The 14,028-nt window shown below is 36.8% G+C and overlaps 1 protein-coding gene across 2 annotated transcripts in view; it reads right to left on the bottom strand.

Annotated features, from left to right (window-relative positions):
• The window catches only part of FGF12 (fibroblast growth factor 12), a 577,089-nt gene that overhangs the window by 325,578 nt on the left and 237,483 nt on the right, over nucleotides 1-14,028 (bottom strand). The window lies entirely within an intron of this gene.

The raw sequence follows: 14,028 nt of genomic DNA on the forward strand, positions 1-14,028 counted from the left end.
GAGCCAAGATGGTACCACTGCACTCCAGCCTAAGCAACAAGAGGGAAACTCATTTCAAAAAAAAAAAAAAAAGAAAGAAAGAAAAAGGAAAGAGAGAAAATGTTTTGAGGACTCTTGAGTCTTTTGCCCAGTCCTTGAAATCCCATATCTACCTTATTAATGTAGCTCTTTTTTCTGTGACCAATCCTGGTACTAAAAATTCCCTCTTTGCCTAAGTAAATTAAAATTGAGTTTCCGTATCTCAAATACTATTGAATGTAACTTGAATTAAAGTAGGTTTCAACCACTGGTTTATAAGTCAAAACAGAGCAAAACATTAAATGAATCCATTTCAATAAGTTGGGTTGTAAAGAATGATGCTCTTGGGAGCCTGTCAGGGGACCCTAATCAGTGGTCCATTCTACCTAAATATTCCTATCCACTATTCAGAATTCTGTTCAAGTATCACCTCTTCTGAGAAGTCTCTCCCTATGTCCTCCTCTAGCTCTAAATTAGTAAGGATTAAGGATAGGTTGTTCCTGAGTCTTTCCAGAGCTTCCACCCACATCCAGGGAAGACCTTTCCCCCTTAATCTATAAACTGAATGACTGAGACACAGAAAAGTCATTTACATACAAAACATATAAATAATGTAGGTGCCAGTGAAGGGCATGAGGGGGCACGACGCACATGGTTGCAGGCTTTAGAGGACCGGAAATACCAGCTTATTCCAAGAACTATATTTCCAGAAATACTGAAATAAATATAGAAAATACAAGGAAAGCACAAATTCAAAGATGTTTCTACCCACTGATGGGAAAGTTGTAAAGCTAAAACAAACAGAAAAGGCCAGAGTGCTTTAAGTGATTATAGATTCCAGTATTTCAGGAGAGGCCCAGGTTTTCCAGGCCAGATCTTCTCATATCATAATTTTTAAATGACAAAGAAATGAAAGAATTACAAATTTTTGCAGAAGTTGTTCTTGTGAGAGGGAAATTCACAGGGACTGAACACAACTTCTGTGTGTCTGAAATATGATACTGACTTAGCAGCCGGAAAACATTGTTCCAGACGTCCACTAATTAAAGCCTAAAATCATTAAAGATAGACAGAATGGATAGGTAGATAGTAGATAGATAATAGACATATAGGTAGAATCTTTCTGAAAAATAGCCTAGCTCATTCAGCAAATATGTTACAGCCTATGAACTCCCTAAACCGTCATCAAACAGCATAAAATAGAATAACTTGTTTCCCAAGAGAGCCTGCAGCTCAAGATGAGATGGTACCTGAAAGACTTTCCATACATGGTCTAAGCATTGGCTTCAGAAATCACATGCGAGCTCTATATTTCAAAGGGAAGAAGAACATACAAATAATTATAGCTACATTCTTGAAGCTTTTTTCTGCATCCATTTACGTAAACGATTCTGTACGGTGACTACCAATTATTTGTCACCTATGAGGAAAATACTGTTATTTTTGTTTACAGCTGAAAAATAAAATGGAGCTCAGAGGTCTCTAACAAATTGGAAAACTTGTTGTGGTAATTTATCACATTACCACAACCTATGGAATATAGTGCCACCAGCCTGGGGTTCCTACCTACAGGGAGCAGGTAGGAACCCAAGGCTAGTAGCAGTACTTTCCATATGTTGTGGTAAAATGATGAGTAATTCATCAGGGGTAATGTAGAGTGGTGGTGAGAGTCAGGCTTTTCTCCAATGCCATTGATCAAGCCATTCATCAAATATTTAATAAATAAATATTTGATGAATGGCTCAATCAGTAGCATTAAGTCTAACAGCCTCACAGCCATCTGTAATATGTCCCCTATTTATTTTGTTGGTATTAATTCCCACTGTGACCTTTCATGGAATTACCTCCACAAATGCCACATAATGCAAAATTGCAGGGAAGAAGCTCAAAATTTGGGATCTGAGGACAACGAGGTAAAGTAACTTCCCCGAAGTCAGACACTGAGGACTCGAGAAGTGACTGGCAATCCAGTTTTGCTAGAACAGAGGCTGTGTGGAGGAGACTAGTGGGAGTAAAGAAAGACTGATGATAGCCAAATTGCAAACAAGCCAGAATGATCGTTACTCTGAAGGCAACAGAGAGCCATGGAGTAGCTCCTAAATGGAGGAGTAACATGACTGGAGCCACATACGAGCAAGTATCTGACAAATGCTTTTAGAGGATGAAGTTGATATCAGACCAGATTCCAAAAGCATGTGGCATTCTTCAGTTAGGATACTTTGAGGAGGGTATATTTACAAAAGAAGTAACTACAGAGGGAAGAACAAGGTGTAAAGAAACTACAGGGAGCAGGGAGGAACCCAAGACTAGTAGCAGCAGAGCTATACTAGCTTAATGGAGCAAGGAGAGAGAGGGGCTACCCAAACCCAGGGGAGAAAGCTATATAGTGCACACTCCCCCGAAAGGAGCAGTGACATTCTGCCACAGCCAGCCAGAGGTCGCTTCACAGGGAAGAAACTAGAGGAATAAAGACTGACTTTGCCTTCTCTATTCACTCTATCTCCTGCCAGCACTTCCCACTGGACAAACCCAACAAGCAGCTGTAGTATGCTCAAGCTCCTCAAAGAATTCACATAAAGGAGCTCCCCAGGAAGAAAGCAGAGGCAGGAGAGTGGAGGGAATCTGGAGGCCCAAACCAAAGATACCTGGCTCAAAGTCTTCCAAATAATGAGAAAAATTCTACTGCAGTATAGTTTACAGACAACTTTTAGTTACCTGTATTAAGATAAATGAAGAGTGAATAGAAACAACAGTAGGATAGATGAAATTGCTACCATTATATAAGATACTGTATTCCCAATGATTGTATAAAATAGCTATATTTCCCAAACCTTTTTTTTTTCAACTAGTGTTCTAAATAGTCCCACAAAACCAGGACTATGAGATGCTAACATTTCACTTGGCCCAATCACCTTGAAGTAACAACACTAACTTCCTTCACTTCTTCTCTAAATGGTATTTATTTAATTGGTCTTCAGAATTAACTTACTATTTCAGTGTAACTGTTGACTTGCATAAACTCAAAAGAAATACTTTCTCATATTCCAGTAGGCATGAAACATAGTGTTGTGTTGTTCTTTGCTTAGAACTTGCTCAGTCCACTTTTCTGCAGAACAGACATTACTAAAGCAAAATAATTTTCTGCTTGTACATATTGATCAAAATATGGAAGCCTAAAAGAGGCATGCTGTTTGCAAAACACTGTGAAATATCATGCAGATGTGTGTTCTTATCTAAAGCCAAATTCTTCCCTTCTTTTAGTTCCTCTTTTTCTGGATACAGGAAATATATTCCCCTTTGAAGAGGCAATATGCCTGGGCCTCCCTCTTTCTCCTCACCAGTGTCTAAAAGGAATTATTCCACTTCCAAGTCTCTTTCAAGGCCACATGAGACTATATCAGTGCAGTCTATGTTTAGAGTCTAACACCATCGTCCTTTCAGAGGGCAGCACAGCAGCTACCTCAAGAGACAGAGCAGTAGGATGGGTCCCCAAGCAGATGCCCTCCTGTCCAAAGTCTCAGGCTCCATCTGCGTCAGATGTCATTGAAATAGATCACCCAATGAAAGTTACATGAAGTCTTAGTGACATAGATTTCGTCAGCTTCTTTCTTTCAGATGTCCAACCCAAAAAACCTGGGAGACCTTAAGCACTATTATCTCTTTCACCAAACAAAATGATAAATGAACTAAAAAAGTCTACGAACCCTCCTATCTTCCTCAGCAAACTAAAATAGAGAGAGATTCCTTGCTCCTGAATGGTGGATGTGAGTGAGGGGGGGGGGAAATTGTAGAATAGATTAGTCTGGTTAAACAAAATCCTGTTTTACACTCGTGACAATGCTACCCAGTTCATTTGGTCCGTTTTAGCTGAGTGCCTTCACTGTGCCCAGTTTCTGGAGTTTGCACAATTTAAGCTACATTTCCCATCCAACAGAATAGTAAGAAAAAAGAATATTTATAAAATTATTAGAGTGACATTAGCTAGGTTAAAGAATAAGATTATGGGTGGTGATGACCCTATAAATACTATAAAGCACATATAATCAGGAATTTAAGGGTTTGTGGCACAGATGCGAACCAGCCTGGGTTTGAAAGACAGAATTGGGATTGGGAAAGAGAAGAAAGAAGGATTTGGTGGGGAATGCCATGCAAATGCCAAAAAGATAACAGCAGAGAGGACATCAGTGCTCTGGGAATATCTGGCGGGCACCAACATGTAGAATTATTTTTGTGGGGGTGGAGACAAAGGAAGGGAATCACAGAATCTAATGACAACTGAAATAATCTCAGTGCTAAGCACCAATAATCATAGAGATGGAATAAAAAGGAAAAAAGTAATCACAAGACTTTGCAAAGAAGCCTTACCATTCTTCTCACCCTTGCCAACAAAATTATTTTTCTCCCACAACGCCAGGACTATGAGATTCTAACGTTTTACTTGGCACAATCACCTTTAAGTAACAACATTAACTTCCTTCACTTCTTCCTAAATACAAGATATTGAATTCCAGTATGAGAGCTCATGTCTAATCCTAGGAAGTCACTCATTGCAGAAATGGCATATAATTGCTCTGCTGGCCAGTGGGAAGAGGATACATTTATTACTAGACAACATAGTCCTGTTTCCAAGAGGAATCTGAGACAAATAATGCTGCCATGTATATAAACAATAAAAGAACAAAGGTATTTTACAAATAAAGTTGTCCATTGAGTAGAGTCATTGCTAAACACAGAAAGCATGTATCTTACTATGGGGTAAACATTGAGACTTCTTTCAACTCTCCCTACACTGAAGCAATGTAAAAAGTTTCTGTCCAAAGTCCCAAATTACCAGCAATATGGGACACAGCAAAAGTCACTTACAGTCTTATGCCATACATGATATATTCTACATTAAAAATAAAATGATAAGTCATTTCATTGTGAAACTTAGAATGGAATTCAAGCCAGCTTAACTGCATTATCTTGTGACATTCACCCATTGCTATTGATTGATCAAAGTGTTTTCTTTGTCTGCATGCTGAGCTAACACAGATTAATTACTCCAGGATCCATTTAAAATTAAATCAAACAAGGCTACATTATAATTGGCCAGACACAACATGGAGGCAGGGAAAGGAGTAGCACTGGTTAATGCCCTGTAAGCGTAATTTATTTTTCTAAAAGAGCATGCTGAATATAACCTCCCCTCAACATGAATTAACTATAATGCTGACAGATGACATTTTTTTAAATTTGTTGTATGTCTTGTTCAGGACACTGTATGTAAGAGAAATTTCACTTCTAAGATCTCTAGGGCTTGCTGAGGGATGACTTTTATCAGTGTTCTTCAAAATGCATTTCATATAAAGGTATGTTGATATAAAATTTTTAAAGAAAACGCTTTGAAAATGATAAATAGCCTGGATGGTTTAAAAAATGCGTTCATCTCACCTGAGAAAAAAAAATGCATTTATCCTGATGTACACTGGACCCTAGTTTTTCTTTTCAATTCCACTGAGTAGCAGTCATTTCTTTTGATAGGATTTACTACGGTCTCCAACCAGGGGGAGGTCCTAATTAATCCACATCTATAAAGGTAATCCTATGCATCTTGTTTGTTTAAGATAAACTAGGTCTATACCAATCAATTAATAATAATTCTCTGACCATGGAGATTTTGTGAATTTTGTTCAGTGGTATCCACACTAACCCTCTGAGTAGTCTAAATTTGCTTCAGGCAGTCTCCTGTCTGTGAACACAAAAGGAACCAATCCAAGAATAAAGCCAGTAACACTGTAAATGGCAGAGCAAAAGTGAAGAAAAATCAAGTTCTTGACGAAAGAGTTGTACCGCTTGACCAGCCCACCCTGAAGCTGGGTCTATGTCTGGATTTTCCCGTAAAATGAATCAAGTTATCACCTGGTGTTTAAGTCAGGCTGAGTCATATTTTCTGTAAATGCTGCTCAAAAGTATTCTTACCGCTACACAACGTATGTTGTTCAATTTTTCAGAGCCTACAGTCAGAGAATAAATTGAATCTTAAAGACTGCTGGGTATTCAAGAATATTTTTATTTGTCTAAATATGAAAAAGTAAAGAAAAGGCAATATGAAGAAGGTAGGATGATTTTTAGGAGTTGTAAGTGATGGTGGCTCCTGGGTCCAATGTTTGCTACTATGTCATCATCACAAGCAATCTTATCACTGCTGAGAATGGTAAGAACACTGCACCTCATTATCGGAATCACTATGAGTTTCCAAATTTGAGTTTTGAACTTCAATCATAGAAGAGATTGCAACCTTGGTATTTTAGAGTCTGAAAGGAACTAAGAAAAATGTGTATGAGAAAAGTAACATATATAAACATATTCATATATTATTTAAGATTATTTTATTAAATGATCATCTAAGCTTTTACTAGAAAACTAAAAAGTCAACTGAGAAGAGAACAGGTAAAGAAAAACAGTATGAGCCGGGCACAGTGGCTCACACTGGTAATCCTAGCACTTTAGGAGACTGAGGCAGGTGGATCACCTGAGGTCGAGTTCGAGACCAGCCTGACCAGCATGGAGAAAACCTGTTTCTAATAAAAATTCAAAAATTAGCTGCACGTGATGGTGCATGCTTGTAATCCCAGTTACTCGGGAGGCTGAGGCATGAGAATGACTTGAAACTGGGAAGCAGAGGTTATAATGAGCCAAGATTACATTACTGCACTCCAGCCCGAGTGATAAAACAAGATTCTGTTTCAAAAAACAAAAACCAAACAAAAAAACAACAGCATAGAGTATGGATCTTAAGACACGGTTAAACTCCTCTCTGCCTTTTAGCTGTGTGATCTTGTGCTGATTATTTAAACTTTCTGAGGCACTCCCTTCAGTAATAAAACAAAATAATAATAAAACTTTCAAAAGCTATTAAGAGGATATTAGATAATATAAAAATGTTTAATAAAATATTATTCACATACGATTTCCACAAAATGAATAGCATTTAACTTAGTTTCAAAGATAAAATGTGTATGGTAAAACACCAATTCATTTCCTTGTTCCAGGCTGCTAACTTTCCATTGTCTGAAGAATAACTTGCAAATACATTAGAATAGAATTTATAGTCTTCTACAACTTACAACCTGGCTTCAATATAGGTTTCCAGCTTCATCTCCTACTACTCATCTTCACAAACTCTGCTTGCCAGTAAGCCTGCCATCCAGCATTCCTAGACACCTCATTCTCAGCATCGCTTATGTTTACCCACTTACATATCTTGGCTCTTGTTGTTCCCTCTTGAAGAATACTCTCTCTCTCTGCCTACCTAACATCTACTCATGTCTTTTAATACATTATTATTATTTACTATTTTTAATGGACTACTACGTCCTAAAGCCCAGTTCAAATGCCACCTCTTTCATGGGGATTCATATACTACCACTAGTTGTCATCCTTCATTCTGTAAATGTCTACAGCCCTTGATTTGTAACTTGCTTGCTCTTAAAAGCAAAACCAAACAAAATGAAAAGATATTATACAACAGTCATATGTAAAAAAAAATTCTCATTTCTCTTACTGAAATGTGAAGCCTTTATGAGCAGAATTAAGCCTGCCATGGTTTTATTCCTTAAGATGCTAAAATGAGATAATTCACAAATATTTTGGTAAACATCAGTTCAATAAATAAACAAGAATAAAGGAAGGAGAAAATAATCTTTATGGTACAGGAGATTTAGTGTTATAAGCTATTTGTGTAAATGGGAGAAGAATTCAAAGCACAGAATGATCATTCCACCATAAATTGCCAAGTTAGAAGTATGGTTGAGGTGTAGCTTGAAGGAAGGTTACTATTTGGATTCATTAAAAGGAAGCAGAAAGGCATTTCAGGTAGAAAAAAATATATAAGGAGTAGCCTAGAAGAAAAAAACTTTATTTGTGGCAAAGGTAGAAAAGTAACCCATCTAACAATCATATGTGCCGTGCTATCTATCAATAGAAAATAAAAATTGTTATAAGGTCAAACGGGTGCATTGCTGTATATTGTAGATATAAGGGAGACATTACACTCTTGAGAAGTCACTTCTAGCATAATATACATTGTAAAGAAAATGTTAATTATATGTGACTTATCAATATCAAAAAAATTGAAGTGTAGGATATTGAAGGTAAATCCAATAATTTGAGCCTGAAAGACTGGGGAACTGATTTTATCCTTGATAGCAATGAAGACTATCCACAGAGGCCCAGTTAAGTAGATAAAACAGCAAACTCTATTTTGGTCTTGAATCAAAGAGAAACGCACTTTGGGTACTGTTGATACTGTTAAAGCAAGTGTTTTTCTGAGAGAGTACTCTCTATTATCACCCCCTAGGTGCAAAGATTCTGATCTCTATGCAAAAGAACAACTCAACGCTCTTTTAATCCAGTGGAGATCCTTCTAGTCTCCTTAAAAGAAAAAAAAAGAACATCAATTTTTATGATCTAGAACTTGCTCTAGAATCTGATATAGGCTCTGAAATTCCACACTGACCCTTCAGTCAGTCCGTGATATACGTATGCTGACTACAGCTCACATATCCCCACAGAAAGCAAAATACAGCCTGTGTTCTACCTTATTATTCTATTATTAAAATATTCATAATATTCAGGAGTTAACTTTTAGGATGTGAGTATTTCTGCATGACAGAATTCTCATTTAAACTGTTGCCAAGGTGAATGACTGGCTGTGAGAGGTAGTATGGAAGAAGAGCAGGTTTCTCTGGGTGAAAAGAGAGGACAGTTGCCATGAAGGTGGGTGGAGCTTATACACTCTCCCAGGCTGAATCAAGAGGCCCACATTGCATAGGCCCAAAAGGAACTATTTCCATTGTATGTATACGAAATGTCGTTTCTTGAAACACAATCCCAGAAAGTCATGTGAATGGTGTTCCCAGAACTGTGCAACATGCTGGTTATTTTCAAGACCAGAGCTCAGCTCAAAGACAACGATGTGTTTCCTAGAAGCTCTCTTTATTTGTATCTATATATATTTGTATGTTTCAGCCCTCTTTATTTGTATTTTTATTTTAAGTCTACATGTTTCAAGACTGGTCTAGAGCCCCACCCTTCATAATCAATGCCTAGACTTCTGGGAGTTGAAACACAACTGGATCCTCTAATTCATTGTTTCTTAAATTAGGTAAGAATGGAGTAGGAAGTATCCATGGAAATGTAAAATTTAAACTTTATATGTATACACATAAACATCCATCTACCTGTATGTATTATGTCTATAAATAGGTGCACATGTGTAGGTATGTATATCTATTATTTATTAGTAGAAATGTTCTAAGTCATCTGGACAATGACTTTATTGCCTTTATGGAAACTAATTATTGCCACAAAATTTAGAAACAAATGTTTCTGTTTTTCATCATGATATGTTTCACTTGAAGTAAAGGTAAGAATGAAATCACTGTGCATTGAAGAAATAATTGTTTGCAGTAGCTCAAATTGAGAAAATGGAGTAATCACCAGACTCTTGAAAACTCAGAAGTGTTTATGCTTCAGCAGTAAGAAGACATTTTACTTTGCAGGCATATGTCTTTTAGAAATTCCAGCTCTCAGCATTATTAGAATAATTCATTCATGGTAAGAATAAATAGCAAATATTCAACGAGAAATTTCTCTGTTCCTAATTCCACCAATTAGTTCACAAAACATTTTAATGTAGTTTTCAGTAAGGCTGTCTTATTAACTATCTTCAAAATTTTTTTGAGCGATATCATTACATTTAGCATTTTAGGATTTCCAGCAGGCAAAGATTTAGTTAAGCAGTAAGTCTAATTATCCTTAAGTAACAAAACCAAGAAATTCGTAATATAATGTTATTTGGCATGCTTCTGTGAACAGAGTCTCTGCATAATTATTATTGAAATAAAAGCATAGAAACATTAAATATATTACTGCATCTGAACTGAGGTAATTTTATGTCATTAAAACATTAAATTGATAATTTAGATTGAATTGCTTCTGTATAGACTTGTTTATAATTTAATTTGTAAATTATCTAGTTTTATCATTTTGTAAGGACTATAAAGAAGAGAATTTTATACCACATATATGCATATACAATATGTAGTAAAAATAACCTAAATTGACAGTGGATGGCCATTAATATGGTTTTTCATTATAAGAAGTGAGTACTTTACCTAAGTTTGAGGATCACTGCTTCAGGAGATCTAGCTCCAAAGAATACAGCACCAAACCAACATATCCAGGACACAAACCTTTCAAGTCCTTTTCTGCAGTGATGCATCTATTCATATTTAATGCCTCCTGTGTGTTAGGCACTAGAGTCATATTAGTGATCAAGATAGACATTTCTTATCCTCAAAGAGTTTATACTCAAATGAGCGAGACAGATAATTAACATGAAAACAAAGTCTTTTTTATTCAAATTGCATTCAATCTATGAATGGTCCTGTGGAAAACAGAGTAACTGGGAGGACCACTTGGTATTAAATGATCAGTGGGAGCCTCCTGGAGGGCATATTGCTTCAGATGGTGCCTACATGAAAGAATGAGCCATGTAAACAAACGGTGAACAAGGATGGCAAGGGGAAATACTGCAGAAGAGGGAACAAAAAAATGTAAAACCTCTAGTGTCAGAAAAGTTTGGCATAGCCTAGGAAGTAAGAGAAGAATACTGTGGCTCGAAAATAGTGAGCAAGGAGAAGAACAGTAGGAGACAAGGTCACGGAGGTCAGCAAGGAGCACTGTTCAGGGAAAGCCATGTTAGAGTGTTTTTGTTTCATTCTGAGTGGAATGGGAAGACATTGAGGAGCATAAGCAGTAGACAATCATGATATAGTTTGTATTTTTAGAACATCAGGCTACCGTGGGTAAGATGGCTAGATGTGTCATTAATAAACACAACCCACATAGATGGACAAGGATACAGCCTGTTTTATTCAGAGGCAAAACTGCCTTAAAAGGAACTAGACTCAAGACTGTGTTTACAAGTGTGTTTTGTGTTTTAATCTGAGTTGCCAAAATTATTAAAATCATGAGATTTCACTTAAAATATCTGGATTTCCTTCAGCATCTTTGGATTTGTTTGGTTTACCATTATTATTATTATTATTATTATTTTCTGGAAGATCCAGTAACATTGAGCATGCAGTCCTGCCTAGAACCAACTGGCTGGAGTTGAGTGGCAGCTGGGTAATTTCCCCATTTGGAAAGTGCTATGATTTCATGTTTGCTACATTTCTTCAAGATCTCCTACTGCCCGAGAACTAGCGTACTTCATTCACTTTTCTTACTTGTTGGCTATAACTAGATGCATTTATTTTTTTTACTTCCTCATTGGAACTATAGTAACTAATAACAATCACAGCCCTCAGGAGCTGTTCTAGTACTGCTTCAAAACCTTACTAAAGAGCATGCCAACTTGATCTTTTTTTTCTGAACTGATCTTTGTTCACTTATTAGCCCCAGGTGGCTTTGCCCATTGTTTCTCTAAGACCATATCCAAGTGTGAAACATCAACTTGTTCTGTCTCACTGCTCATCCAAGCCTAGTGCTTAGCTTCAGTTCTGTGAGGCATTATCCCAGGTCTCAAGCTCACCTGTTTGATCATGCTTGTCTCTGAACTCATTCACACGGGGCCTCTGCACTGTTTACATCTACTATTTATGTCACTGCTGGATCCTTTGAGGGACCAGGTACTACATATAAAATTAAGTGTTTTAGTTGGCAAAATAGATGCTGCCTAAAGTGATTTATTTATAATTTAATTGTAAATGTAAACATAAGGAATGTACAATCCTAATTGTCTTTTCTGTGTAACCTGGTGGGTTGAGATCAACTGAAGCCTGATTCTAGTTTTACCCCTTTACTCTCATCTGCCTGGAAAGTATGCAGTTTAGCTAAATCATGAAAAATGTATTCTTCAGAAAGAATGTAAGAGCATTAGGTCGGGAATTTTAACTTGTTCTTTGCAGTAACTCCAGTTACTGAATACTGGGACGTGGGAAGTTCTCAGCACATATTTTGTTGAGTAGTGAATGAATGCCAGGCTACGGGACATGCAGCACAATTTGTGCTCTGGACACATGAGAGGGCTAAATGGAAAACCATGCTCGTACTTCATGACAAGATCTCTAAAATAATAGAAGCATAGTCAATACCACTTTCTTCTCCAAATAACACCAATTACCTAACTATAAGCTATGGCGTCCAGCTCATCTGCTGTTTTCCTAAGCTATTTATATTACGAATCTATGATATCCCACAGAATAATAAAATTCTTCATTAATTACCTCTTGATAAAAGTAACTTCTATTGGTTCAATACATAGTCTTGAAACACACCAATGGATACCATAATTATGAAATTATGAAATATCTGGGGAATATTCCCTAATATGGAAATATAACTTTTGTCACTAATAACCACATATGAAAATAGTTACCTAAATGTTGCTTAACCCAGGTCTGAATTGTGTCTTCCAATCATGGTTACATTTCTTTCCTCTTCTTCCTCTCCCTGAGCAAAACTTCTTAGACAGAAAAGACATTCATCGGACTCAGCGTAAAATGAAAATCTCTCAGTCTATGCTCCACCTTTATCAATATCACATTGGAGATGACACAGTTGTGATTCTTTTCTTTCTCTCTTGTTCCACTCAATAAAGAAAGTGTCAACTTTTGCCAAATTAATTCTACCACCTTATCAACAAACAAAATAACAAACTACCATAAAAGACAAAAGTTATGTTTTGTGAGCCTTAATTGGATGAGAACCTCGTCTTGCTGCTAGCAGGGAATCAATTGTCAGGAAACGGAATTTATAGACTGACCTGATTTCTAAGACTTGTTTAAAACAAAAAGAACCTCAAGAATTTCATGACCATATTTTCCTTTGTAGGGAAGCAAATATTTCTGCTTGGAAATAACATCTGAATCAAAGTGTGCTATCTTTCTGGGCACTAAACTCAACTAATTTCGGGACAAATTAATTTGTCAGAAATCAACAACTGCAGGTTAGAGATAGAAATAAAGTCACATGAAAGACCAAATTGGGGCTATTTTGGATCTGTTAGCCTTATGATGGGATGTTTTAATTTATGCATCCTAGAAATCTCTTTACACCACTGCCTGTAATTGCAGCATCTCACAATGCCTGCCTGAGCTCTGGTTTCACTTTATTCTAGAAAAGCTGGTAAAAAGTCACTTTATGTAACTGATGACTTGCTGGGCCAAACTAACTTTAAGATATATTACCTAATTATTTTTAATCTCACAATATCATCATTATCACAATAAAAAGAACAAGAATGCTACAAATAAAAAGACTGAGTTTCCCATCATCAAATGGAATATTTATTTTCCCTATACAAATTTCCATTTTCTTCTAATTCTCTATATGAATATAATTGCACATTACACAAAACCCTTTCCCCTAATTTATTATTCACTCCAATGCCATCGTTGCTGTAGAAGACCTATTTAATTGCCTATCTAAATCCATTTCTTTTTCTTCTTTGCCAACAGGCTCTCAGTTTTCTTCAGAACAACAATGTGCTTAGTCCCAGATAATGAATCATAATCAGTGTAAGCCAAACTTAATAATACTGTGCCTCACTTCTGGCCAGAAGTCTCCTACTTTTGGTAATTAGACTTTCAAAGGAGCCTTTGCAGGGATGTTTGGGAAATTTTTATTCCTCTGAGGAGAGAGAGAGACCAGGATGGTTGGCATCACCCTGTCACCCTTCTTGCTGCTTTGAATTTAGGCTTGATATCTGGAACTGCAACAACTATCTTGAGAATATAAAAAAGCAAGTCGGGGTATAAATGGCAACATGCTAAGGATGCCACAGAAAGACAGCTCCTAGACATACCGAAGGGAAGGACTCACACTGGGGCCTACTATAGGGGGGAGTCTGGGAGGAGGGAGAGGATCAGGAAAAATAAGGAATGGGTACCAGGCTTAATACCTGGGTGATGAAATAATCTGCATAACAAACCCCTATGACATGTGTTTATCTATTTTACA

This window comes from Cebus imitator, unplaced genomic scaffold (assembly GCF_001604975.1).
Source record: "Cebus imitator isolate Cc_AM_T3 unplaced genomic scaffold, Cebus_imitator-1.0 Scaffold43, whole genome shotgun sequence".
In the NCBI taxonomy this organism is placed as follows: Eukaryota; Metazoa; Chordata; class Mammalia; order Primates; family Cebidae; genus Cebus; species Cebus imitator.